General features: G+C 40.7%; 29 non-coding genes across 29 annotated transcripts; all 29 read right to left on the bottom strand.

The window, feature by feature from the left end:
* Nucleotides 1-472: 472 nt before the first annotated feature.
* Nucleotides 473-554, bottom strand: TRNAL-UAG (transfer RNA leucine (anticodon UAG)). The gene has a single exon. It is a non-coding gene; the product is annotated as a tRNA-Leu (tRNA).
* Nucleotides 555-1,031: 477 nt separating this feature from the next.
* Nucleotides 1,032-1,113, bottom strand: TRNAL-UAG (transfer RNA leucine (anticodon UAG)). The gene has a single exon. It is a non-coding gene; the product is annotated as a tRNA-Leu (tRNA).
* A 1,036-nt stretch (nucleotides 1,114-2,149) lies between these two features.
* On the bottom strand, nucleotides 2,150-2,231 carry TRNAL-UAG (transfer RNA leucine (anticodon UAG)). Its single transcript has one exon. It is a non-coding gene; the product is annotated as a tRNA-Leu (tRNA).
* A 477-nt stretch (nucleotides 2,232-2,708) lies between these two features.
* Nucleotides 2,709-2,790, bottom strand: TRNAL-UAG (transfer RNA leucine (anticodon UAG)). Its single transcript has one exon. It is a non-coding gene; the product is annotated as a tRNA-Leu (tRNA).
* Nucleotides 2,791-3,267: 477 nt separating this feature from the next.
* Nucleotides 3,268-3,349, bottom strand: TRNAL-UAG (transfer RNA leucine (anticodon UAG)). Its single transcript has one exon. It is a non-coding gene; the product is annotated as a tRNA-Leu (tRNA).
* A 477-nt stretch (nucleotides 3,350-3,826) lies between these two features.
* TRNAL-UAG (transfer RNA leucine (anticodon UAG)) lies at nucleotides 3,827-3,908 on the bottom strand. The gene has a single exon. It is a non-coding gene; the product is annotated as a tRNA-Leu (tRNA).
* Nucleotides 3,909-4,944: 1,036 nt separating this feature from the next.
* On the bottom strand, nucleotides 4,945-5,026 carry TRNAL-UAG (transfer RNA leucine (anticodon UAG)). The gene has a single exon. It is a non-coding gene; the product is annotated as a tRNA-Leu (tRNA).
* A 477-nt stretch (nucleotides 5,027-5,503) lies between these two features.
* Nucleotides 5,504-5,585, bottom strand: TRNAL-UAG (transfer RNA leucine (anticodon UAG)). The gene has a single exon. It is a non-coding gene; the product is annotated as a tRNA-Leu (tRNA).
* A 1,036-nt stretch (nucleotides 5,586-6,621) lies between these two features.
* Nucleotides 6,622-6,703, bottom strand: TRNAL-UAG (transfer RNA leucine (anticodon UAG)). The gene has a single exon. It is a non-coding gene; the product is annotated as a tRNA-Leu (tRNA).
* A 474-nt stretch (nucleotides 6,704-7,177) lies between these two features.
* On the bottom strand, nucleotides 7,178-7,259 carry TRNAL-UAG (transfer RNA leucine (anticodon UAG)). The gene has a single exon. It is a non-coding gene; the product is annotated as a tRNA-Leu (tRNA).
* Nucleotides 7,260-7,736: 477 nt separating this feature from the next.
* On the bottom strand, nucleotides 7,737-7,818 carry TRNAL-UAG (transfer RNA leucine (anticodon UAG)). Its single transcript has one exon. It is a non-coding gene; the product is annotated as a tRNA-Leu (tRNA).
* A 1,036-nt stretch (nucleotides 7,819-8,854) lies between these two features.
* Nucleotides 8,855-8,936, bottom strand: TRNAL-UAG (transfer RNA leucine (anticodon UAG)). The gene has a single exon. It is a non-coding gene; the product is annotated as a tRNA-Leu (tRNA).
* A 474-nt stretch (nucleotides 8,937-9,410) lies between these two features.
* TRNAL-UAG (transfer RNA leucine (anticodon UAG)) lies at nucleotides 9,411-9,492 on the bottom strand. The gene has a single exon. It is a non-coding gene; the product is annotated as a tRNA-Leu (tRNA).
* Nucleotides 9,493-9,969: 477 nt separating this feature from the next.
* On the bottom strand, nucleotides 9,970-10,051 carry TRNAL-UAG (transfer RNA leucine (anticodon UAG)). The gene has a single exon. It is a non-coding gene; the product is annotated as a tRNA-Leu (tRNA).
* A 1,595-nt stretch (nucleotides 10,052-11,646) lies between these two features.
* On the bottom strand, nucleotides 11,647-11,728 carry TRNAL-UAG (transfer RNA leucine (anticodon UAG)). The gene has a single exon. It is a non-coding gene; the product is annotated as a tRNA-Leu (tRNA).
* A 1,035-nt stretch (nucleotides 11,729-12,763) lies between these two features.
* Nucleotides 12,764-12,845, bottom strand: TRNAL-UAG (transfer RNA leucine (anticodon UAG)). Its single transcript has one exon. It is a non-coding gene; the product is annotated as a tRNA-Leu (tRNA).
* A 477-nt stretch (nucleotides 12,846-13,322) lies between these two features.
* TRNAL-UAG (transfer RNA leucine (anticodon UAG)) lies at nucleotides 13,323-13,404 on the bottom strand. The gene has a single exon. It is a non-coding gene; the product is annotated as a tRNA-Leu (tRNA).
* A 477-nt stretch (nucleotides 13,405-13,881) lies between these two features.
* Nucleotides 13,882-13,963, bottom strand: TRNAL-UAG (transfer RNA leucine (anticodon UAG)). Its single transcript has one exon. It is a non-coding gene; the product is annotated as a tRNA-Leu (tRNA).
* Nucleotides 13,964-14,439: 476 nt separating this feature from the next.
* On the bottom strand, nucleotides 14,440-14,521 carry TRNAL-UAG (transfer RNA leucine (anticodon UAG)). Its single transcript has one exon. It is a non-coding gene; the product is annotated as a tRNA-Leu (tRNA).
* A 477-nt stretch (nucleotides 14,522-14,998) lies between these two features.
* TRNAL-UAG (transfer RNA leucine (anticodon UAG)) lies at nucleotides 14,999-15,080 on the bottom strand. Its single transcript has one exon. It is a non-coding gene; the product is annotated as a tRNA-Leu (tRNA).
* A 477-nt stretch (nucleotides 15,081-15,557) lies between these two features.
* Nucleotides 15,558-15,639, bottom strand: TRNAL-UAG (transfer RNA leucine (anticodon UAG)). The gene has a single exon. It is a non-coding gene; the product is annotated as a tRNA-Leu (tRNA).
* Nucleotides 15,640-16,674: 1,035 nt separating this feature from the next.
* Nucleotides 16,675-16,756, bottom strand: TRNAL-UAG (transfer RNA leucine (anticodon UAG)). Its single transcript has one exon. It is a non-coding gene; the product is annotated as a tRNA-Leu (tRNA).
* Nucleotides 16,757-17,233: 477 nt separating this feature from the next.
* TRNAL-UAG (transfer RNA leucine (anticodon UAG)) lies at nucleotides 17,234-17,315 on the bottom strand. Its single transcript has one exon. It is a non-coding gene; the product is annotated as a tRNA-Leu (tRNA).
* Nucleotides 17,316-18,350: 1,035 nt separating this feature from the next.
* Nucleotides 18,351-18,432, bottom strand: TRNAL-UAG (transfer RNA leucine (anticodon UAG)). The gene has a single exon. It is a non-coding gene; the product is annotated as a tRNA-Leu (tRNA).
* Nucleotides 18,433-18,909: 477 nt separating this feature from the next.
* On the bottom strand, nucleotides 18,910-18,991 carry TRNAL-UAG (transfer RNA leucine (anticodon UAG)). The gene has a single exon. It is a non-coding gene; the product is annotated as a tRNA-Leu (tRNA).
* A 476-nt stretch (nucleotides 18,992-19,467) lies between these two features.
* Nucleotides 19,468-19,549, bottom strand: TRNAL-UAG (transfer RNA leucine (anticodon UAG)). The gene has a single exon. It is a non-coding gene; the product is annotated as a tRNA-Leu (tRNA).
* Nucleotides 19,550-20,026: 477 nt separating this feature from the next.
* On the bottom strand, nucleotides 20,027-20,108 carry TRNAL-UAG (transfer RNA leucine (anticodon UAG)). The gene has a single exon. It is a non-coding gene; the product is annotated as a tRNA-Leu (tRNA).
* A 477-nt stretch (nucleotides 20,109-20,585) lies between these two features.
* TRNAL-UAG (transfer RNA leucine (anticodon UAG)) lies at nucleotides 20,586-20,667 on the bottom strand. Its single transcript has one exon. It is a non-coding gene; the product is annotated as a tRNA-Leu (tRNA).
* A 477-nt stretch (nucleotides 20,668-21,144) lies between these two features.
* TRNAL-UAG (transfer RNA leucine (anticodon UAG)) lies at nucleotides 21,145-21,226 on the bottom strand. The gene has a single exon. It is a non-coding gene; the product is annotated as a tRNA-Leu (tRNA).
* Nucleotides 21,227-21,580: the final 354 nt, after the last annotated feature.

Raw genomic sequence — 21,580 nt, 5'->3', positions numbered from 1 at the left:
AAAGTGGATAATTTTGGATCAAAATGTCCAAGAGATTTCATAAAGAACATTTCTCCTGGCAAGAAGTCCTTTTCCAGTATTTGATTTAAAAAGAAGAATTATTGCTGCATTTGAGCTGAATATTTAATGATAGCAGCAGAAGGCTGAAAATGCATTCCTCCAGTTAGAAAGGAAGCAAACGCAAGTGAGTTCAACAGTATTACCGCACTACTGCTTTTTCAGATGTTCCTAGGCTATTGAAGGCTTTGAAGTGCAAGATCGTGGAGTGCGCCTAATGTCTACTTAGCTAGCACACCAGGGTAGCTTAATCTGTGCCAAAACATCTTGGGAATATCATCAAAGGCCTTTTCTCATACAGTTTGTTCAGTTTCAGAAAAGACCAAGAAGTCCATTTCTGAGCATCATCAAAAGCAACTTCTTCTGACCACTAAAATGTTCAGAAAGCAACTTGAGAGCTTTCAAAGTTGAAAACTGACAGCAGTGGGATTCGAACCCACGCCTCCAAAGAGACTGGAGCCTAAATCCAGCGCCTTAGACCGCTCGGCCATGCTATCATGAAAAAGTGGATCATTTTGGATCAAAATGTCCAAGAGATTTCATAAAGAACATTTCTCCTGGCAAGAAGTCCTTTTCCAGTATTTGATTTAAAAAGAAGAATTATTGCTGCATTCGAGCTGAATATTTAATGATAGCAGCAGAAGGCTGAAAATGCATTCCTCCAGTTAGAAAGGAAGCAAACGCAAGTGAGTTCAACAGTATTACCGCACTACTGCTTTTTCAGATGTTCCTAGGCTATTGAAGGCTTTGAAGTGCAAGATCGTGGAGTACGCCTAATGTCTACTTAGCTAGCGCATCAGGGTAGCTTAATCTGTGCCAAAACATCTTGGGAATATCATCAAAAGCCTTTTCTCATACAGTTTGTTCAGTTTCATTAAAGGCCAAGAAGTCCATTTCTGAGCATCATCAAAAGCAATTTCTTCTGACCACTAAAATGTTCAGAAAGCAACTTGAGAGCTTTCAAAGTTGAAAACTGGCAGCAGTGGGATTCGAACCCACGCCTCCAAAGAGACTGGAGCCTAAATCCAGCGCCTTAGACCGCTCGGCCATGCTACCATGAAAAAGTAGATACATTTGGATCAAAATGACCAAGAGATTTCATAAAGAACATTTCTCCTGGCAAGAAATCCTTTTCCTGAATTTGATTTAAAAAGAAGAATTGTTGCTGCATTCGAGCTGAATATTTAATGATGGCAGCAGAAGGCTGAAAATGCATTCCTCCAGTTAGAAAGGAAGCAAACGCAAGTGAGTTCAACAGTATTACCGCACTACTGCTTTTTCAGATGTTTCTAGGCTATTGAAGGCTTTGAAGTGCAAGATCGTGGAGTGCGCCTAATGTCTACTTAGCTAGCACACCAGGGTAGCTTAATCTGTGCCAAAACATCTTGGGAATATCATCAAAGGCCTTTTCTCATACAGTTTGTTCAGTTTCAGAAAAGACCAAGAAGTCCATTTCTGAGCATCATCAAAAGCAACTTCTTCTGACCACTAAAATGTTCAGAAAGCAACTTGAGAGCTTTCAAAGTTGAAAACTGACAGCAGTGGGATTCGAACCCACGCCTCAAAAGAGACTGGAGCCTAAATCCAGCGCCTTAGACCGCTCGGCCATGCTACCATGAAAAAGTGGATCATTTTGGATCAAAATGTCCAAGAGATTTCATAAAGAACATTTCTCCTGGCAAGAAGTCCTTTTCCAGTATTTGATTTAAAAAGAAGAATTATTGCTGCATTCGAGCTGAATATTTAATGATAGCAGCAGAAGGCTGAAAATGCATTCCTACAGTTAGAAAGGAAGCAAACGCAAGTGAGTTCAACAGTATTACCGCACTACTGCTTTTTCAGATGTTCCTAGGCTATTGAAGGCTTTGAAGTGCAAGATCGTGGAGTACGCCTAATGTCTACTTAGCTAGCGCATCAGGGTAGCTTAATCTGTGCCAAAACATCTTGGGAATATCATCAAAAGCCTTTTCTCATACAGTTTGTTCAGTTTCATTAAAGGCCAAGAAGTCCATTTCTGAGCATCATCAAAAGCAAGTTCTTCTGACCACTAAAATGTTCAGAAAGCAACTTGAGAGCTTTCAAAGTTGAAAACTGGCAGCAGTGGGATTCGAACCCACGCCTCCAAAGAGACTGGAGCCTAAATCCAGCGCCTTAGACCGCTCGGCCATGCTACCATGAAAAAGTAGATACATTTGGATCAAAATGACCAAGAGATTTCATAAAGAACATTTCTCCTGGCAAGAAATCCTTTTCCTGAATTTGATTTAAAAAGAAGAATTGTTGCTGCATTCGAGCTGAATATTTAATGATGGCAGCAGAAGGCTGAAAATGCATTCCTCCAGTTAGAAAGGAAGCAAACGCAAGTGAGTTCAACAGTATTACCGCACTACTGCTTTTTCAGATGTTTCTAGGCTATTGAAGGCTTTGAAGTGTAAGATCGTGGAGTACGCCTAATGTCTACTTAGCTAGCGCATCAGGGTAGCTTAATCTGTGCCATAACATCTTGGGAATATTATCAAAAGCCTTTTCTCATACAGTTTGTTCAGTTTCAGAAAAGGCCAAGAAGTCCATTTCTGAGCATCATCAAAAGCAACTTCTTCTGACCACTAAAATGTTCAGAAAGCAACTTGAGAGCTTTCAAAGTTGAAAACTGGCAGCAGTGGGATTCGAACCCACGCCTCCAAAGAGACTGGAGCCTAAATCCAGCGCCTTAGACCGCTCGGCCATGCTACCATGAAAAAGTAGATACATTTGGATCAAAATGACCAAGAGATTTCATAAAGAACATTTCTCCTGGCAAGAAATCCTTTTCCTGAATTTGATTTAAAAAGAAGAATTGTTGCTGCATTCGAGCTGAATATTTAATGATGGCAGCAGAAGGCTGAAAATGCATTCCTCCAGTTAGAAAGGAAGCAAACGCAAGTGAGTTCAACAGTATTACCGCACTACTGCTTTTTCAGATGTTTCTAGGCTATTGAAGGCTTTGAAGTGCAAGATCGTGGAGTGCGCCTAATGTCTACTTAGCTAGCACACCAGGGTAGCTTAATCTGTGCCAAAACATCTTGGGAATATCATCAAAGGCCTTTTCTCATACAGTTTGTTCAGTTTCAGAAAAGACCAAGAAGTCCATTTCTGAGCATCATCAAAAGCAACTTCTTCTGACCACTAAAATGTTCAGAAAGCAACTTGAGAGCTTTCAAAGTTGAAAACTGACAGCAGTGGGATTCGAACCCACGCCTCCAAAGAGACTGGAGCCTAAATCCAGCGCCTTAGACCGCTCGGCCATGCTACCATGAAAAAGTGGATCATTTTGGATCAAAATGTCCAAGAGATTTCATAAAGAACATTTCTCCTGGCAAGAAGTCCTTTTCCAGTATTTGATTTAAAAAGAAGAATTATTGCTGCATTCGAGCTGAATATTTAATGATAGCAGCAGAAGGCTGAAAATGCATTCCTACAGTTAGAAAGGAAGCAAACGCAAGTGAGTTCAACAGTATTACCGCACTACTGCTTTTTCAGATGTTCCTAGGCTATTGAAGGCTTTGAAGTGCAAGATCGTGGAGTACGCCTAATGTCTACTTAGCTAGCGCATCAGGGTAGCTTAATCTGTGCCAAAACATCTTGGGAATATCATCAAAAGCCTTTTCTCATACAGTTTGTTCAGTTTCATTAAAGGCCAAGAAGTCCATTTCTGAGCATCATCAAAAGCAAGTTCTTCTGACCACTAAAATGTTCAGAAAGCAACTTGAGAGCTTTCAAAGTTGAAAACTGGCAGCAGTGGGATTCGAACCCACGCCTCCAAAGAGACTGGAGCCTAAATCCAGCGCCTTAGACCGCTCGGCCATGCTACCATGAAAAAGTAGATACATTTGGATCAAAATGACCAAGAGATTTCATAAAGAACATTTCTCCTGGCAAGAAATCCTTTTCCTGAATTTGATTTAAAAAGAAGAATTGTTGCTGCATTCGAGCTGAATATTTAATGATGGCAGCAGAAGGCTGAAAATGCATTCCTCCAGTTAGAAAGGAAGCAAACGCAAGTGAGTTCAACAGTATTACCGCACTACTGCTTTTTCAGATGTTTCTAGGCTATTGAAGGCTTTGAAGTGTAAGATCGTGGAGTACGCCTAATGTCTACTTAGCTAGCGCATCAGGGTAGCTTAATCTGTGCCATAACATCTTGGGAATATTATCAAAAGCCTTTTCTCATACAGTTTGTTCAGTTTCAGAAAAGGCCAAGAAGTCCATTTCTGAGCATCATCAAAAGCAACTTCTTCTGACCACTAAAATGTTCAGAAAGCAACTTGAGAGCTTTCAAAGTTGAAAACTGGCAGCAGTGGGATTCGAACCCACGCCTCCAAAGAGACTGGAGCCTAAATCCAGCGCCTTAGACCGCTCAGCCATGCTACCATGAAAAAGTAGATACATTTGGATCAAAATGACCAAGAGATTTCATAAAGAACATTTCTCCTGGCAAGAAATCCTTTTCCTGAATTTGATTTAAAAAGAAGAATTGTTGCTGCATTCGAGCTGAATATTTAATGATGGCAGCAGAAGGCTGAAAATGCATTCCTCCAGTTAGAAAGGACGCAAACGCAAGTGAGTTCAACAGTATTACCGCACTACTGCTTTTTCAGATGTTTCTAGGCTATTGAAGGCTTTGAAGTGCAAGATCGTGGAGTGCGCCTAATGTCTACTTAGCTAGCACACCAGGGTAGCTTAATCTGTGCCAAAACATCTTGGGAATATCATCAAAGGCCTTTTCTCATACAGTTTGTTCAGTTTCAGAAAAGACCAAGAAGTCCATTTCTGAGCATCATCAAAAGCAACTTCTTCTGACCACTAAAATGTTCAGAAAGCAACTTGAGAGCTTTCAAAGTTGAAAACTGACAGCAGTGGGATTCGAACCCACGCCTCCAAAGAGACTGGAGCCTAAATCCAGCGCCTTAGACCGCTCGGCCATGCTACCATGAAAAAGTGGATCATTTTGGATCAAAATGTCCAAGAGATTTCATAAAGAACATTTCTCCTGGCAAGAAGTCCTTTTCCAGTATTTGATTTAAAAAGAAGAATTATTGCTGCATTCGAGCTGAATATTTAATGATAGCAGCAGAAGGCTGAAAATGCATTCCTACAGTTAGAAAGGAAGCAAACGCAAGTGAGTTCAACAGTATTACCGCACTACTGCTTTTTCAGATGTTCCTAGGCTATTGAAGGCTTTGAAGTGCAAGATCGTGGAGTACGCCTAATGTCTACTTAGCTAGCGCATCAGGGTAGCTTAATCTGTGCCAAAACATCTTGGGAATATCATCAAAAGCCTTTTCTCATACAGTTTGTTCAGTTTCATTAAAGGCCAAGAAGTCCATTTCTGAGCATCATCAAAAGCAAGTTCTTCTGACCACTAAAATGTTCAGAAAGCAACTTGAGAGCTTTCAAAGTTGAAAACTGGCAGCAGTGGGATTCGAACCCACGCCTCCAAAGAGACTGGAGCCTAAATCCAGCGCCTTAGACCGCTCGGCCATGCTACCATGAAAAAGTAGATACATTTGGATCAAAATGACCAAGAGATTTCATAAAGAACATTTCTCCTGGCAAGAAATCCTTTTCCTGAATTTGATTTAAAAAGAAGAATTGTTGCTGCATTCGAGCTGAATATTTAATGATGGCAGCAGAAGGCTGAAAATGCATTCCTCCAGTTAGAAAGGAAGCAAACGCAAGTGAGTTCAACAGTATTACCGCACTACTGCTTTTTCAGATGTTTCTAGGCTATTGAAGGCTTTGAAGTGTAAGATCGTGGAGTACGCCTAATGTCTACTTAGCTAGCGCATCAGGGTAGCTTAATCTGTGCCATAACATCTTGGGAATATTATCAAAAGCCTTTTCTCATACAGTTTGTTCAGTTTCAGAAAAGGCCAAGAAGTCCATTTCTGAGCATCATCAAAAGCAACTTCTTCTGACCACTAAAATGTTCAGAAAGCAACTTGAGAGCTTTCAAAGTTGAAAACTGGCAGCAGTGGGATTCGAACCCACGCCTCCAAAGAGACTGGAGCCTAAATCCAGCGCCTTAGACCGCTCAGCCATGCTACCATGAAAAAGTAGATACATTTGGATCAAAATGACCAAGAGATTTCATAAAGAACATTTCTCCTGGCAAGAAATCCTTTTCCTGAATTTGATTTAAAAAGAAGAATTGTTGCTGCATTCGAGCTGAATATTTAATGATGGCAGCAGAAGGCTGAAAATGCATTCCTCCAGTTAGAAAGGACGCAAACGCAAGTGAGTTCAACAGTATTACCGCACTACTGCTTTTTCAGATGTTTCTAGGCTATTGAAGGCTTTGAAGTGTAAGATCGTGGAGTACGCCTAATGTCTACTTAGCTAGCGCATCAGGGTAGCTTAATCTGTGCCATAACATCTTGGGAATATTATCAAAAGCCTTTTCTCATACAGTTTGTTCAGTTTCAGAAAAGGCCAAGAAGTCCATTTCTGAGCATCATCAAAAGCAACTTCTTCTGACCACTAAAATGTTCAGAAAGCAACTTGAGAGCTTTCAAAGTTGAAAACTGGCAGCAGTGGGATTCGAACCCACGCCTCCAAAGAGACTGGAGCCTAAATCCAGCGCCTTAGACCGCTCGGCCATGCTACCATGAAAAAGTAGGTACATTTCGATCAAAATGACCAAGAGATTTCATAAAGAACATTTCTCCTGGCAAGAAATCCTTTTCCTGAATTTGATTTAAAAAGAATTGTTGCTGCATTCGAGCTGAATATTTATTGATGGTAGCAGAAGGCTGAAAATGCATTCCTCCAGTTAGAAAGGAAGCAAACGCAAGTGAGTTCAACAGTATTACCGCACTACTGCTTTTTCAGATGTTTCTAGGCTATTGAAGGCTTTGAAGTGTAAGATCGTGGAGTACGCCTAATGTCTACTTAGCTAGCGCATCAGGGTAGCTTAATCTGTGCCATAACATCTTGGGAATATTATCAAAAGCCTTTTCTCATACAGTTTGTTCAGTTTCAGAAAAGGCCAAAAAGTCCATTTCTGAGCATCATCAAAAGCAACTTCTTCTGACCACTAAAATGTTCAGAAAGCAACTTGAGAGCTTTCAAAGTTGAAAACTGGCAGCAGTGGGATTCGAACCCACGCCTCCAAAGAGACTGGAGCCTAAATCCAGCGCCTTAGACCGCTCGGCCATGCTACCATGAAAAAGTAGATACATTTGGATCAAAATGACCAAGAGATTTCATAAAGAACATTTCTCCTGGCAAGAAGTCCTTTTCCAGTATTTGATTTAAAAAGAAGAATTATTGCTGCATTCGAGCTGAATATTTAATGATAGCAGCAGAAGGCTGAAAATGCATTCCTACAGTTAGAAAGGAAGCAAACGCAAGTGAGTTCAACAGTATTACCGCACTACTGCTTTTTCAGATGTTCCTAGGCTATTGAAGGCTTTGAAGTGCAAGATCGTGGAGTACGCCTAATGTCTACTTAGCTAGCGCATCAGGGTAGCTTAATCTGTGCCAAAACATCTTGGGAATATCATCAAAAGCCTTTTCTCATACAGTTTGTTCAGTTTCATTAAAGGCCAAGAAGTCCATTTCTGAGCATCATCAAAAGCAAGTTCTTCTGACCACTAAAATGTTCAGAAAGCAACTTGAGAGCTTTCAAAGTTGAAAACTGGCAGCAGTGGGATTCGAACCCACGCCTCCAAAGAGACTGGAGCCTAAATCCAGCGCCTTAGACCGCTCGGCCATGCTACCATGAAAAAGTAGATACATTTGGATCAAAATGACCAAGAGATTTCATAAAGAACATTTCTCCTGGCAAGAAATCCTTTTCCTGAATTTGATTTAAAAAGAAGAATTGTTGCTGCATTCGAGCTGAATATTTAATGATGGCAGCAGAAGGCTGAAAATGCATTCCTCCAGTTAGAAAGGAAGCAAACGCAAGTGAGTTCAACAGTATTACCGCACTACTGCTTTTTCAGATGTTTCTAGGCTATTGAAGGCTTTGAAGTGTAAGATCGTGGAGTACGCCTAATGTCTACTTAGCTAGCGCATCAGGGTAGCTTAATCTGTGCCATAACATCTTGGGAATATTATCAAAAGCCTTTTCTCATACAGTTTGTTCAGTTTCAGAAAAGGCCAAGAAGTCCATTTCTGAGCATCATCAAAAGCAACTTCTTCTGACCACTAAAATGTTCAGAAAGCAACTTGAGAGCTTTCAAAGTTGAAAACTGGCAGCAGTGGGATTCGAACCCACGCCTCCAAAGAGACTGGAGCCTAAATCCAGCGCCTTAGACCGCTCAGCCATGCTACCATGAAAAAGTAGATACATTTGGATCAAAATGACCAAGAGATTTCATAAAGAACATTTCTCCTGGCAAGAAATCCTTTTCCTGAATTTGATTTAAAAAGAAGAATTGTTGCTGCATTCGAGCTGAATATTTAATGATGGCAGCAGAAGGCTGAAAATGCATTCCTCCAGTTAGAAAGGACGCAAACGCAAGTGAGTTCAACAGTATTACCGCACTACTGCTTTTTCAGATGTTTCTAGGCTATTGAAGGCTTTGAAGTGTAAGATCGTGGAGTACGCCTAATGTCTACTTAGCTAGCGCATCAGGGTAGCTTAATCTGTGCCATAACATCTTGGGAATATTATCAAAAGCCTTTTCTCATACAGTTTGTTCAGTTTCAGAAAAGGCCAAGAAGTCCATTTCTGAGCATCATCAAAAGCAACTTCTTCTGACCACTAAAATGTTCAGAAAGCAACTTGAGAGCTTTCAAAGTTGAAAACTGGCAGCAGTGGGATTCGAACCCACGCCTCCAAAGAGACTGGAGCCTAAATCCAGCGCCTTAGACCGCTCGGCCATGCTACCATGAAAAAGTAGGTACATTTCGATCAAAATGACCAAGAGATTTCATAAAGAACATTTCTCCTGGCAAGAAATCCTTTTCCTGAATTTGATTTAAAAAGAATTGTTGCTGCATTCGAGCTGAATATTTATTGATGGTAGCAGAAGGCTGAAAATGCATTCCTCCAGTTAGAAAGGAAGCAAACGCAAGTGAGTTCAACAGTATTACCGCACTACTGCTTTTTCAGATGTTTCTAGGCTATTGAAGGCTTTGAAGTGTAAGATCGTGGAGTACGCCTAATGTCTACTTAGCTAGCGCATCAGGGTAGCTTAATCTGTGCCATAACATCTTGGGAATATTATCAAAAGCCTTTTCTCATACAGTTTGTTCAGTTTCAGAAAAGGCCAAAAAGTCCATTTCTGAGCATCATCAAAAGCAACTTCTTCTGACCACTAAAATGTTCAGAAAGCAACTTGAGAGCTTTCAAAGTTGAAAACTGGCAGCAGTGGGATTCGAACCCACGCCTCCAAAGAGACTGGAGCCTAAATCCAGCGCCTTAGACCGCTCGGCCATGCTACCATGAAAAAGTAGATACATTTGGATCAAAATGACCAAGAGATTACATAAAGAACATTTCTCCTGGCAAGAAATCCTTTTCCTGAATTTGATTTAAAAAGAAGAATTGTTGCTGCATTCGAGCTGAATATTTAATGATAGCAGCAGAAGGCTGAAAATGCATTCCTCCAGTTAGAAAGGAAGCAAACGCAAGTGAGTTCAACAGTATTACCGCACTACTGCTTTTTCAGATGTTTCTAGGCTATTGAAGGCTTTGAAGTGTAAGATCGTGGAGTACGCCTAATGTCTACTTAGCTAGCGCATCAGGGTAGCTTAATCTGTGCCAAAACATCTTGGGAATATCATCAAAAGCCTTTTCTCATACAGTTTGTTCAGTTTCATTAAAGGCCAAGAAGTCCATTTCTGAGCATCATCAAAAGCAATTTCTTCTGACCACTAAAATGTTCAGAAAGCAACTTGAGAGCTTTCAAAGTTGAAAACTGGCAGCAGTGGGATTCGAACCCACGCCTCCAAAGAGACTGGAGCCTAAATCCAGCGCCTTAGACCGCTCGGCCATGCTACCATGAAAAAGTAGAAACATTTGGATCAAAATGACCAAGAGATTTCATAAAGAACATTTCTCCTACCAAGAAATCCTTTTCCTGAATTTGATTTAAAAAGAAGAATTGTTGCTGCATTCGAGCTGAATATTTAATGATGGCAGCAGAAGGCTGAAAATGCATTCCTCCAGTTAGAAAGGACGCAAACGCAAGTGAGTTCAACAGTATTACCGCACTACTGCTTTTTCAGATGTTTCTAGGCTATTGAAGGCTTTGAAGTGCAAGATCGTGGAGTACGCCTAATGTCTACTTAGCTAGCGCATCAGGGTAGCTTAATCTGTGCCATAACATCTTGGGAATATTATCAAAAGCCTTTTCTCATACAGTTTGTTCAGTTTCAGAAAAGGCCAAGAAGTCCATTTCTGAGCATCATCAAAAGCAACTTCTTCTGACCACTAAAATGTTCAGAAAGCAACTTGAGAGCTTTCAAAGTTGAAAACTGGCAGCAGTGGGATTCGAACCCACGCCTCCAAAGAGACTGGAGCCTTAATCCAGCGCCTTAGACCGCTCGGCCATGCTACCATGAAAAAGTGGATAATTTTGAATCAAAATGTCCAAGAGATTTCATAAAGAACATTTCTCCTGGCAAGAAGTCCTTTTCCAGTATTTGATTTAAAAAGAAGAATTGTTGCTGCATTCGAGCTGAATATTTAATGATGGCAGCAGAAGGCTGAAAATGCATTCCTCCAGTTAGAAAGGAAGCAAACGCAAGTGAGTTCAACAGTATTACCGCACTACTGCTTTTTCAGATGTTCCTAGGCTATTGAAGGCTTTGAAGTGCAAGATCGTGGAGTGTGCCTAATGTCTACTTAGCTAGCGCATCAGGGTAGCTTAATCTGTGCCAAAACATCTTGGGAATATCATCAAAAGCCTTTTCTCATACAGTTTATTCAGTTTCAGAAAAGGCCAAGAAGTCCATTTCTGAGCATCATCATAAGCAACTTCTTCTGACCACTAAAATGTTCAGAAAGCAACTTGAGAGCTTTCAAAGTTGAAAACTGGCAGCAGTGGGAATCGAACCCACGCCTCCAAAGAGACTGGAGCCTTAATCCAGCGCCTTAGACCGCTCGGCTATGCTACCATGAAAAAGTGGATAATTTTGGATCAAAATGTCCAAGAGATTTCATAAAGAACATTTCTCCTGGCAAGAAATCCTTTTCCTGAATTTGATTTAAAAAGAAGAATTGTTGCTGCATTCGAGCTGAATATTTAATGATGGCAGCAGAAGGCTGAAAATGCATTCCTCCAGTTAGAAAGGAAGCAAACGCAAGTGAGTTCAACAGTATTACCGCACTACTGCTTTTTCAGATGTTTCTAGGCTATTGAAGGCTTTGAAGTGTAAGATCGTGGAGTACGCCTAATGTCTACTTAGCTAGCGCATCAGGGTAGCTTAATCTGTGCCATAACATCTTGGGAATATTATCAAAAGCCTTTTCTCATACAGTTTGTTCAGTTTCAGAAAAGGCCAAGAAGTCCATTTCTGAGCATCATCAAAAGCAACTTCTTCTGACCACTAAAATGTTCAGAAAGCAACTTGAGAGCTTTCAAAGTTGAAAACTGGCAGCAGTGGGATTCGAACCCACGCCTCCAAAGAGACTGGAGCCTAAATCCAGCGCCTTAGACCGCTCGGCCATGCTACCATGAAAAAGTAGAAACATTTGGATCAAAATGACCAAGAGATTTCATAAAGAACATTTCTCCTACCAAGAAATCCTTTTCCTGAATTTGATTTAAAAAGAAGAATTGTTGCTGCATTCGAGCTGAATATTTAATGATGGCAGCAGAAGGCTGAAAATGCATTCCTCCAGTTAGAAAGGACGCAAACGCAAGTGAGTTCAACAGTATTACCGCACTACTGCTTTTTCAGATGTTTCTAGGCTATTGAAGGCTTTGAAGTGTAAGATCGTGGAGTACGCCTAATGTCTACTTAGCTAGCGCATCAGGGTAGCTTAATCTGTGCCATAACATCTTGGGAATATTATCAAAAGCCTTTTCTCATACAGTTTGTTCAGTTTCAGAAAAGGCCAAGAAGTCCATTTCTGAGCATCATCAAAAGCAACTTCTTCTGACCACTAAAATGTTCAGAAAGCAACTTGAGAGCTTTCAAAGTTGAAAACTGGCAGCAGTGGGATTCGAACCCACGCCTCCAAAGAGACTGGAGCCTAAATCCAGCGCCTTAGACCGCTCGGCCATGCTACAATGAAAAAATATTACATTTCGATCAAAATGACCAAGAGATTTCATAAAGAACATTTCTCCTGGCAAGAAATCCTTTTCCTGAATTTGATTTAAAAAGAAGAATTGTTGCTGCATTCGAGCTGAATATTTAATGATGGTAGCAGAAGGCTGAAAATGCATTCCTCCAGTTAGAAAGGAAGCAAACGCAAGTGAGTTCAACAGTATTACCGCACTACTGCTTTTTCAGATGTTTCTAGGCTATTGAAGGCTTTGAAGTGTAAGATCGTGGAGTACGCCTAATGTCTACTTAGCTAGCGCATCAGGGTAGCTTAATCTGTGCCATAACATCTTGGGAATATTATCAAAAGCCTTTTCTCATACAGTTTGTTCAGTTTCAGAAAAGGCCAAGAAGTCCATTTCTGAGCATCATCAAAAGCAACTTCTTCTGACCACTAAAATGTTCAGAAAGCAACTTGAGAGCTTTCAAAGTCGAAAACTGGCAGCAGTGGGATTCGAACCCACGCCTCCAAAGAGACTGGAGCCTAAATCCAGCGCCTTAGACCGCTCGGCCATGCTACCATGAAAAAGTAGATACATTTGGATCAAAATGACCAAGAGATTTCATAAAGAACATTTCTCCTGGCAAGAAGTCCTTTTCCAGTATTTGATTTAAAAAGAAGAATTATTGCTGCATTCGAGCTGAATATTTAATGATAGCAGCAGAAGGCTGAAAATGCATTCCTCCAGTTAGAAAGGAAGCAAACGCAAGTGAGTTCAACAGTATTACCGCACTACTGCTTTTTCAGATGTTCCTAGGCTATTGAAGGCTTTGAAGTGCAAGATCGTGGAGTACGCCTAATGTCTACTTAGCTAGCGCATCAGGGTAGCTTAATCTGTGCCAAAACATCTTGGGAATATCATCAAAAGCCTTTTCTCATACAGTTTGTTCAGTTTCATTAAAGGCCAAGAAGTCCATTTCTGAGCATCATCAAAAGCAATTTCTTCTGACCACTAAAATGTTCAGAAAGCAACTTGAGAGCTTTCAAAGTTGAAAACTGGCAGCAGTGGGATTCGAACCCACGCCTCCAAAGAGACTGGAGCCTAAATCCAGCGCCTTAGACCGCTCGGCCATGCTACCATGAAAAAGTAGATACATTTGGATCAAAATGACCAAGAGATTTCATAAAGAACATTTCTCCTGGCAAGAAATCCTTTTCCTGAATTTGATTTAAAAAGAAGAATTGTTGCTGCATTCGAGCTGAATATTTAATGATGGCAGCAGAAGGCTGAAAATGCATTCCTCCAGTTAGAAAGGAAGCAAACGCAAGTGAGTTCAACAGTATTACCGCACTACTGCTTTTTCAGATGTTTCTAGGCTATTGAAGGCTTTGAAGTGTAAGATCGTGGAGTACGCCTAATGTCTACTTAGCTAGCGCATCAGGGTAGCTTAATCTGTGCCATAACATCTTGGGAATATTATCAAAAGCCTTTTCTCATACAGTTTGTTCAGTTTCAGAAAAGGCCAAGAAGTCCATTTCTGAGCATCATCAAAAGCAACTTCTTCTGACCACTAAAATGTTCAGAAAGCAACTTGAGAGCTTTCAAAGTTGAAAACTGGCAGCAGTGGGATTCGAACCCACGCCTCCAAAGAGACTGGAGCCTAAATCCAGCGCCTTAGACCGCTCGGCCATGCTACCATGAAAAAATATTACATTTCGATCAAAATGACCAAGAGATTTCATAAAGAACATTTCTCCTGGCAAGAAATCCTTTTCCTGAATTTGATTTAAAAAGAAGAATTGTTGCTGCATTCGAGCTGAATATTTAATGATGGTAGCAGAAGGCTGAAAATGCATTCCTCCAGTTAGAAAGGAAGCAAACGCAAGTGAGTTCAACAGTATTACCGCACTACTGCTTTTTCAGATGTTCCTAGGCTATTGAAGGCTTTGAAGTGCAAGATCGTGGAGTACGCCTAATGTCTACTTAGCTAGCGCATCAGGGTAGCTTAATCTGTGCCAAAACATCTTGGGAATATCATCAAAAGCCTTTTCTCATACAGTTTGTTCAGTTTCATTAAAGGCCAAGAAGTCCATTTCTGAGCATCATCAAAAGCAATTTCTTCTGACCACTAAAATGTTCAGAAAGCAACTTGAGAGCTTTCAAAGTTGAAAACTGGCAGCAGTGGGATTCGAACCCACGCCTCCAAAGAGACTGGAGCCTAAATCCAGCGCCTTAGACCGCTCGGCCATGCTACCATGAAAAAGTAGATACATTTGGATCAAAATGACCAAGAGATTTCATAAAGAACATTTCTCCTGGCAAGAAATCCTTTTCCTGAATTTGATTTAAAAAGAAGAATTGTTGCTGCATTCGAGCTGAATATTTAATGATGGCAGCAGAAGGCTGAAAATGCATTCCTCCAGTTAGAAAGGAAGCAAACGCAAGTGAGTTCAACAGTATTACCGCACTACTGCTTTTTCAGATGTTTCTAGGCTATTGAAGGCTTTGAAGTGTAAGATCGTGGAGTACGCCTAATGTCTACTTAGCTAGCGCATCAGGGTAGCTTAATCTGTGCCATAACATCTTGGGAATATTATCAAAAGCCTTTTCTCATACAGTTTGTTCAGTTTCAGAAAAGGCCAAGAAGTCCATTTCTGAGCATCATCAAAAGCAACTTCTTCTGACCACTAAAATGTTCAGAAAGCAACTTGAGAGCTTTCAAAGTTGAAAACTGGCAGCAGTGGGATTCGAACCCACGCCTCCAAAGAGACTGGAGCCTAAATCCAGCGCCTTAGACCGCTCGGCCATGCTACCATGAAAAAGTAGAAACATTTGGATCAAAATGACCAAGAGATTTCATAAAGAACATTTCTCCTACCAAGAAATCCTTTTCCTGAATTTGATTTAAAAAGAAGAATTGTTGCTGCATTCGAGCTGAATATTTAATGATGGCAGCAGAAGGCTGAAAATGCATTCCTCCAGTTAGAAAGGAAGCAAACGCAAGTGAGTTCAACAGTATTACCGCACTACTGCTTTTTCAGATGTTCCTAGGCTATTGAAGGCTTTGAAGTGCAAGATCGTGGAGTACGCCTAATGTCTACTTAGCTAGCGCATCAGGGTAGCTTAATCTGTGCCAAAACATCTTGGGAATATCATCAAAAGCCTTTTCTCATACAGTTTGTTCAGTTTCATTAAAGGCCAAGAAGTCCATTTCTGAGCATCATCAAAAGCAATTTCTTCTGACCACTAAAATGTTCAGAAAGCAACTTGAGAGCTTTCAAAGTTGAAAACTGGCAGCAGTGGGATTCGAACCCACGCCTCCAAAGAGACTGGAGCCTAAATCCAGCGCCTTAGACCGCTCGGCCATGCTACCATGAAAAAATATTACATTTCGATCAAAATGACCAAGAGATTTCATAAAGAACATTTCTCCTGGCAAGAAATCCTTTTCCTGAATTTGATTTAAAAAGAAGAATTGTTGCTGCATTCGAGCTGAATATTTAATGATGGTAGCAGAAGGCTGAAAATGCATTCCTCCAGTTAGAAAGGAAGCAAACGCAAGTGAGTTCAACAGTATTACCGCACTACTGCTTTTTCAGATGTTTCTAGGCTATTGAAGGCTTTGAAGTGTAAGATCGTGGAGTACGCCTAATGTCTACTTAGCTAGCGCATCAGGGTAGCTTAATCTGTGCCATAACATCTTGGGAATATTATCAAAAGCCTTTTCTCATACAGTTTGTTCAGTTTCAGAAAAGGCCAAGAAGTCCATTTCTGAGCATCATCAAAAGCAACTTCTTCTGACCACTAAAATGTTCAGAAAGCAACTTGAGAGCTTTCAAAGTCGAAAACTGGCAGCAGTGGGATTCGAACCCACGCCTCCAAAGAGACTGGAGCCTAAATCCAGCGCCTTAGACCGCTCGGCCATGCTATCATGAAAAAGTGGATCATTTTGGATCAAAATGACCAAGAGATTTCATAAAGAACATTTCTCCTGGCAAGAAATCCTTTTCCTGAATTTGATTTAAAAAGAAGAATTGTTGCTGCATTCGAGCTGAATATTTAATGATGGCAGCAGAAGGCTGAAAATGCATTCCTCCAGTTAGAAAGGAAGCAAACGCAAGTGAGTTCAACAGTATTACCGCACTACTGCTTTTTCAGATGTTTCTAGGCTATTGAAGGCTTTGAAGTGTAAGATCGTGGAGTACGCCTAATGTCTACTTAGCTAGCGCATCAGGGTAGCTTAATCTGTGCCATAACATCTTGGGAATATTATCAAAAGCCTTTTCTCATACAGTTTGTTCAGTTTCAGAAAAGGCCAAGAAGTCCATTTCTGAGCATCATCAAAAGCAACTTCTTCTGACCACTAAAATGTTCAGAAAGCAACTTGAGAGCTTTCAAAGTTGAAAACTGGCAGCAGTGGGATTCGAACCCACGCCTCCAAAGAGACTGGAGCCTAAATCCAGCGCCTTAGACCGCTCGGCCATGCTACCATGAAAAAGTAGAAACATTTGGATCAAAATGACCAAGAGATTTCATAAAGAACATTTCTCCTACCAAGAAATCCTTTTCCTGAATTTGATTTAAAAAGAAGAATTGTTGCTGCATTCGAGCTGAATATTTAATGATGGCAGCAGAAGGCTGAAAATGCATTCCTCCAGTTAGAAAGGACGCAAACGCAAGTGAGTTCAACAGTATTACCGCACTACTGCTTTTTCAGATGTTTCTAGGCTATTGAAGGCTTTGAAGTGTAAGATCGTGGAGTACGCCTAATGTCTACTTAGCTAGCGCATCAGGGTAGCTTAATCTGTGCCATAACATCTTGGGAATATTATCAAAAGCCTTTTCTCATACAGTTTGTTCAGTTTCAGAAAAGGCCAAGAAGTCCATTTCTGAGCATCATCAAAAGCAACTTCTTCTGACCACTAAAATGTTCAGAAAGCAACTTGAGAGCTTTCAAAGTTGAAAACTGGCAGCAGTGGGATTCGAACCCACGCCTCCAAAGAGACTGGAGCCTAAATCCAGCGCCTTAGACCGCTCGGCCATGCTACCATGAAAAAATATTACATTTCGATCAAAATGACCAAGAGATTTCATAAAGAACATTTCTCCTGGCAAGAAATCCTTTTCCTGAATTTGATTTAAAAAGAAGAATTGTTGCTGCATTCGAGCTGAATATTTAATGATGGTAGCAGAAGGCTGAAAATGCATTCCTCCAGTTAGAAAGGAAGCAAACGCAAGTGAGTTCAACAGTATTACCGCACTACTGCTTTTTCAGATGTTTCTAGGCTATTGAAGGCTTTGAAGTGTAAGATCGTGGAGTACGCCTAATGTCTACTTAGCTAGCGCATCAGGGTAGCTTAATCTGTGCCATAACATCTTGGGAATATTATCAAAAGCCTTTTCTCATACAGTTTGTTCAGTTTCAGAAAAGGCCAAGAAGTCCATTTCTGAGCATCATCAAAAGCAACTTCTTCTGACCACTAAAATGTTCAGAAAGCAACTTGAGAGCTTTCAAAGTCGAAAACTGGCAGCAGTGGGATTCGAACCCACGCCTCCAAAGAGACTGGAGCCTAAATCCAGCGCCTTAGACCGCTCGGCCATGCTATCATGAAAAAGTGGATCATTTTGGATCAAAATGACCAAGAGATTTCATAAAGAACATTTCTCCTGGCAAGAAATCCTTTTCCTGAATTTGATTTAAAAAGAAGAATTGTTGCTGCATTCGAGCTGAATATTTAATGATGGCAGCAGAAGGCTGAAAATGCATTCCTCCAGTTAGAAAGGAAGCAAACGCAAGTGAGTTCAACAGTATTACCGCACTACTGCTTTTTCAGATGTTTCTAGGCTATTGAAGTCTTTGAAGTGTAAGATCGTGGAGTACGCCTAATGTCTACTTAGCTAGCGCATCAGGGTAGCTTAATCTGTGCCATAACATCTTGGGAATATTATCAAAAGCCTTTTCTCATACAGTTTGTTCAGTTTCAGAAAAGGCCAAGAAGTCCATTTCTGAGCATCATCAAAAGCAACTTCTTCTGACCACTAAAATGTTCAGAAAGCAACTTGAGAGCTTTCAAAGTTGAAAACTGGCAGCAGTGGGATTCGAACCCACGCCTCCAAAGAGACTGGAGCCTAAATCCAGCGCCTTAGACCGCTCGGCCATGCTACCATGAAAAAGTAGAAACATTTGGATCAAAATGACCAAGAGATTTCATAAAGAACATTTCTCCTACCAAGAAATCCTTTTCCTGAATTTGATTTAAAAAGAAGAATTGTTGCTGCATTCGAGCTGAATATTTAATGATGGCAGCAGAAGGCTGAAAATGCATTCCTCCAGTTAGAAAGGACGCAAACGCAAGTGAGTTCAACAGTATTACCGCACTACTGCTTTTTCAGATGTTTCTAGGCTATTGAAGGCTTTGAAGTGTAAGATCGTGGAGTACGCCTAATGTCTACTTAGCTAGCGCATCAGGGTAGCTTAATCTGTGCCATAACATCTTGGGAATATTATCAAAAGCCTTTTCTCATACAGTTTGTTCAGTTTCAGAAAAGGCCAAGAAGTCCATTTCTGAGCATCATCAAAAGCAACTTCTTCTGACCACTAAAATGTTCAGAAAGCAACTTGAGAGCTTTCAAAGTTGAAAACTGGCAGCAGTGGGATTCGAACCCACGCCTCCAAAGAGACTGGAGCCTAAATCCAGCGCCTTAGACCGCTCGGCCATGCTACCATGAAAAAATATTACATTTCGATCAAAATGACCAAGAGATTTCATAAAGAACATTTCTCCTGGCAAGAAATCCTTTTCCTGAATTTGATTTAAAAAGAAGAATTGTTGCTGCATTCGAGCTGAATATTTAATGATGGTAGCAGAAGGCTGAAAATGCATTCCTCCAGTTAGAAAGGAAGCAAACGCAAGTGAGTTCAACAGTATTACCGCACTACTGCTTTTTCAGATGTTTCTAGGCTATTGAAGGCTTTGAAGTGTAAGATCGTGGAGTACGCCTAATGTCTACTTAGCTAGCGCATCAGGGTAGCTTAATCTGTGCCATAACATCTTGGGAATATTATCAAAAGCCTTTTCTCATACAGTTTGTTCAGTTTCAGAAAAGGCCAAGAAGTCCATTTCTGAGCATCATCAAAAGCAACTTCTTCTGACCACTAAAATGTTCAGAAAGCAACTTGAGAGCTTTCAAAGTCGAAAACTGGCAGCAGTGGGATTCGAACCCACGCCTCCAAAGAGACTGGAGCCTAAATCCAGCGCCTTAGACCGCTCGGCCATGCTACCATGAAAAAGTAGATACATTTGGATCAAAATGACCAAGAGATTTCATAAAGAACATTTCTCCTGGCAAGAAGTCCTTTTCCAGTATTTGATTTAAAAAGAAGAATTATTGCTGCATTCGAGCTGAATATTTAATGATAGCAGCAGAAGGCTGAAAATGCATTCCTCCAGTTAGAAAGGAAGCAAACGCAAGTGAGTTCAACAGTATTACCGCACTACTGCTTTTTCAGATGTTCCTAGGCTATTGAAGGCTTTGAAGTGCAAGATCGTGGAGTACGCCTAATGTCTACTTAGCTAGCGCATCAGGGTAGCTTAATCTGTGCCAAAACATCTTGGGAATATCATCAAAAGCCTTTTCTCATACAGTTTGTTCAGTTTCATTAAAGGCCAAGAAGTCCATTTCTGAGCATCATCAAAAGCAATTTCTTCTGACCACTAAAATGTTCAGAAAGCAACTTGAGAGCTTTCAAAGTTGAAAACTGGCAGCAGTGGGATTCGAACCCACGCCTCCAAAGAGACTGGAGCCTAAATCCAGCGCCTTAGACCGCTCGGCCATGCTACCATGAAAAAGTAGATACATTTGGATCAAAATGACCAAGAGATTTCATAAAGAACATTTCTCCTGGCAAGAAATCCTTTTCCTGAATTTGATTTAAAAAGAAGAATTGTTGCTGCATTCGAGCTGAATATTTAATGATGGCAGCAGAAGGCTGAAAATGCATTCCTCCAGTTAGAAAGGAAGCAAACGCAAGTGAGTTCAACAGTATTACCGCACTACTGCTTTTTCAGATGTTTCTAGGCTATTGAAGGCTTTGAAGTGTAAGATCGTGGAGTACGCCTAATGTCTACTTAGCTAGCGCATCAGGGTAGCTTAATCTGTGCCATAACATCTTGGGAATATTATCAAAAGCCTTTTCTCATACAGTTTGTTCAGTTTCAGAAAAGGCCAAGAAGTCCATTTCTGAGCATCATCAAAAGCAACTTCTTCTGACCACTAAAATGTTCAGAAAGCAACTTGAGAGCTTTCAAAGTTGAAAACTGGCAGCAGTGGGATTCGAACCCACGCCTCCAAAGAGACTGGAGCCTAAATCCAGCGCCTTAGACCGCTCGGCCATGCTACCATGAAAAAGTAGAAACATTTGGATCAAAATGACCAAGAGATTTCATAAAGAACATTTCTCCTACCAAGAAATCCTTTTCCTGAATTTGATTTAAAAAGAAGAATTGTTGCTGCATTCGAGCTGAATATTTAATGATGGCAGCAGAAGGCTGAAAATGCATTCCTCCAGTTAGAAAGGACGCAAACGCAAGTGAGTTCAACAGTATTACCGCACTACTGCTTTTTCAGATGTTCCTAGGCTATTGAAGGCTTTGAAGTGCAAGATCGTGGAGTACGCCTAATGTCTACTTAGCTAGCGCATCAGGGTAGCTTAATCTGTGCCAAAACATCTTGGGAATATCATCAAAAGCCTTTTCTCATACAGTTTGTTCAGTTTCATTAAAGGCCAAGAAGTCCATTTCTGAGCATCATCAAAAGCAATTTCTTCTGACCACTAAAATGTTCAGAAAGCAACTTGAGAGCTTTCAAAGTTGAAAACTGGCAGCAGTGGGATTCGAACCCACGCCTCCAAAGAGACTGGAGCCTAAATCCAGCGCCTTAGACCGCTCGGCCATGCTACCATGAAAAAGTAGATACATTTGGATCAAAATGACCAAGAGATTTCATAAAGAACATTTCTCCTGGCAAGAAATCCTTTTCCTGAATTTGATTTAAAAAGAAGAATTGTTGCTGCATTCGAGCTGAATATTTAATGATGGCAGCAGAAGGCTGAAAATGCATTCCTCCAGTTAGAAAGGAAGCAAACGCAAGTGAGTTCAACAGTATTACCGCACTACTGCTTTTTCAGATGTTTCTAGGCTATTGAAGGCTTTGAAGTGTAAGATCGTGGAGTACGCCTAATGTCTACTTAGCTAGCGCATCAGGGTAGCTTAATCTGTGCCATAACATCTTGGGAATATTATCAAAAGCCTTTT

This window comes from Eleutherodactylus coqui, chromosome 13, assembly GCF_035609145.1.
Source record: "Eleutherodactylus coqui strain aEleCoq1 chromosome 13, aEleCoq1.hap1, whole genome shotgun sequence".
Taxonomy (NCBI): Eukaryota; Metazoa; Chordata; class Amphibia; order Anura; family Eleutherodactylidae; genus Eleutherodactylus; species Eleutherodactylus coqui.
Note: the sequence above shows the minus strand (reverse complement) of the source record. Positions and strands in the feature narration are given on the sequence as shown.